The 3,621-nt window shown below is 40.6% G+C and overlaps 1 protein-coding gene across 1 annotated transcript in view; it reads left to right on the forward strand.

Annotated features, from left to right (window-relative positions):
- Positions 1-605: 605 nt before the first annotated feature.
- Positions 606-3,621, forward strand: part of LOC109967535 (zinc finger protein 696) — a 17,307-nt gene continuing 14,291 nt past the window's right edge. Inside the window, exon 1 of the mRNA XM_020613180.1 lies at positions 606-1,143. The gene's annotated coding sequence lies outside the window, so the exon portion shown is untranslated. The remainder of the gene's footprint in view (positions 1,144-3,621) is intronic.

Below are 3,621 nucleotides of genomic sequence, written 5' to 3' on the forward strand. Positions count from 1 at the left end.
CACAGTAAAATGTGCAAAAACTGAAATGATCTGAATACTTGTAGTCAACTGCAGAAAGTCATTTTGGTTGTGTAATTTTAACAGATTTAGTACAAAAATACTTAAAAGGAAAACTGTGAGCTATTGTATGAAATGTATCCATGTATGAATCTTCCTAGTAGAATTATAAAACTGAATTATAAAGCTGACTTCTTGACTGATAGTCAAAGACCTCAGTTAAAGGATGCTAAATGACCACAGGCGTAAATTGAAAAGAAATGCAAAATGATCACAAAGACTTGCAAACTAATCTAATCAAAACCAGAACAAGTTTATTGGTATTACACTTTTAAAATGACAGCAAACTAACCAGAGAGATGTAAAATAAACACAAAGATAGAAAAATGACATAGAGACAGATAGAAACAGTTGTTTTCTACATAGGAGGACAGGGGGACTTCTAATTCTTTGCCCAGGTGTCCATTTTTTTTAAAACAATCCGTCCATGCCTGAAAACAGAAGGTATTACATAAGTGAAGGATGGATTACATGAATTTAACGTTAACTCCTAAAGGCTTTTTTGAGGGTACTGAGTAATTCAGTGCCTGTTAACCCTTTTCAAACCCTTGCAGATACCCTCTAATTGTTCTGTACTGACGTCAGTGAATTGCTACTTGACCGCATTGACCCGGCTCAATGGGGCGCGTGCTGCTCATTCTTTCATTTAGTTATTTTAACACACTGGTCGCGTGGAGCGTAAAAACAGGAGAAAACATAGCGAGAGAACGACAACAATGTAGCGAGCGAGCGCGCACCCTTTCTGCGCGCGGACGCTGAAAACTGTAACCACCTACTTCTACCGTTACCGTAGTTACCTACATACCAGCCTGAACGGTATGTGCACGAGCGAGCAGTGCAGGCAGGAAAGAGAGAAGTGAGAAAGGAAGGAGTACTGAAGGGGGGAAAGAAGCGAGAGAGGAAGAGTGAGGAAAGGGAGGTAAGAAGGAGGGAACGGAATTAGTCAGTGATATAACGCTAGGGGAGGAGAGGCGGCCGGTTGTTCTGCCGAGGTGGACGTGGCGGGTCCGGCGGAGTCAGCTACAAGTGACGGGTAGTGGAGCCGAACTGAAGCGGACTGCCGACCATGAACCGGGTCACCGGCAGGTAACATTGAACTGCTATCTCTTATTAACCGCTACCCGACTCCGGTGTGCCCCGTTTTCTTTTTACAGCTGCCCAGCTTCGCTCGTTTTCCTGCTTTCTTTTTTTTTTTTTTTTTTTTTAGCTCTGTCTCTGCATGTACAGTGAGTCAGCAGCCTGCAGCACACACCTACATACACGTACCATAATTTGACACAGTCAGTTTATTTTGCGCCGGAGCTGACAGCCGCCCCCCGCTGTGCTCAGCCAGCGTGCTAATGCAAAAAGTGCACTAGACCGCAGAGGAGACTAACCTACCGTTGCTCCCCCCTCTGTTGCCTCTCCTCCCCGCTTCACTCTCTCCTCTGCTAACATCACCTAGCCTCGCTAGTTAGCTTAGCAGGCTGCAAACGACGTTAGTGTGATAAACAAGATGGCCACTGGCTAGCTATGTTAGCTAGCTAGACATGGCACCCTGCCCTATCTTTGTATGCCAGAAAAGCGCGTTTAAAATGCAGTTCCTCTTCTGTCATTAAAGGTTTTCACACTGAGTGCAAGAATGACTGAAACAAAGTTTATGCACTCAAACCGGAGGATGTGGCGTTATTGTGAAACCGACAGAGACATCCTCTAAAAAAAAAAAAAAATCGCATCCAGATTCTTTCGGTCCATTTGTGCAGAGGCTGCGTGGCGAGTTGAAAAGGCTACCTGAGTGTTTGAAGAGGAAAGTGGTCACCGCAAGATAAAGTTTAACGTAACTGAGAGTTTGAGCTGAGCGGCCTGAAAGTTTTACTTTTGAATACATCTTTTTGTAAAAGTCCACATTTGTCGTACTTGGACGTTAACGACCGCCAGGACTAATAACAGCCAGACTGCCGTCAAACTTTTCAGTGTGTGCGGGGAGGCCGCCGCAGGACTACAGTACAGAAATATGTTTGTAGTACTAATGTAATGCACATTAAAGTGTAAAGTCAGTATTGGCATTTAACGTTGTGACATCAAATACACAGTTTGTCAAAAAACGAGCCTAACTTTTTGCAAAGAAACTTTACATTTCAGACAAAGAACTTCCTCTGCTGGTGTACATTTTTGATTTTTTTTTTTTTAAGCCACAGTTTACTACTTAACGAAATATCAAGTCAAGCTGAAAGGAAAGCCACTAGTTTGTCAGAAAGGGATCCATGAAATATTTTAATACTTAATTGTGTAGTTTTGGCCTTTTCAGTTGAGTTTTTTTTTTTGACACATTATTACGAATTAAATATCTTCAGGTTTTGTGGTATATGATGGGTTAACAAAACCACTTTGGTTTCTGGATGTTGTGATGGACTTTTTCCATTAGTAGACAATTGATCGATTGACACTTGATTAATGAAAAACACAATCAGCAGGTTAAACAATAATGAAAATAAATGTTAGTTGCAACCACAATTTTACTTAAAAGGTTGGATGCAGTGTGATTATTCTAATATGCAGTTAAAATATGACACTACATACCAGGCAGTGCATACAGGGAAACAAAGTATACATTTATGCTACAAACTCCTCAAACTGATTATACACAGGTGGGCATATGCGAATTTAGTTGATGGCAGAGGTGAGACAAAGATGCTGCTTTTTCAAGGCTCAAGTTTTAGCTTTGAAGTTCAAAGTCAAGATGTAAACTTTGTCTTGAGTTCTAAACATGGGATGTCCACCTCAGCACAGTCAATCTTAAGTGATTTTGAAAAGTTGTATTTAATGTTTTAAACTTTATTACAAATAAAATCAGATCAGATTTGGATTGATGTTACTCATGACGGTTGAGCTCATACTTGGTTGCAAGAAAAACTAATAGCAGTATTTGCAATTACTTGTTTTTCTGCATAAATTTGTCATGAAATGTGATCTGATCTTCACCAGTCACAGATATCAACAAACATATTTTCTAAGCTGATAAAACACAGTCATGATATACATACAGTGGGTACGGAAAGTATTCAGACCCCCTTAAATTTTTCACTCTTTGTTATATTGCAGCCATATGCTAAAATCATTTAAGTTCATTTTTTTCCTCATTAATGTACACACAGCACCCCATATTGACAGAAAAACACAGAATTTGACATTTTCGCAGATTTATTAAAAAAGAAAAACTGAAATATCACATGGTCATAAGTATTCAGACCCTTTGCTCAGTATTTAGTAGAAGCACCCTTTTGAGCTAATACAGCCATGAGTCTTTTTAGGAATGATGCAACAAGTTTTTCACACCTGCATTTGGGGATCCTCTGCCATTCCTCCTTGCAGATCCTCTCCAGTTCTGTCAGGTTGGATGGTAAACGTGGGTGGACAGCCATTTTCAGGTCTCTCCAGAGATGCTCAATTGGGTTTAAATCAGGGCTCTGGCTGGGCCATTCAAGAACAGTCACGGAGTTGTTGTGAAACCACTCCTTCGTTATTTTAACTGTGTGCTTAGGGTCATTGTCTTGTTGGAAGGTGAACCTTCAGCCCAGTCTGAGG

This window comes from Monopterus albus, unplaced genomic scaffold (assembly GCF_001952655.1).
Source record: "Monopterus albus unplaced genomic scaffold, M_albus_1.0 scaffold131.1, whole genome shotgun sequence".
NCBI classification, from domain to species: domain Eukaryota; kingdom Metazoa; phylum Chordata; class Actinopteri; order Synbranchiformes; family Synbranchidae; genus Monopterus; species Monopterus albus.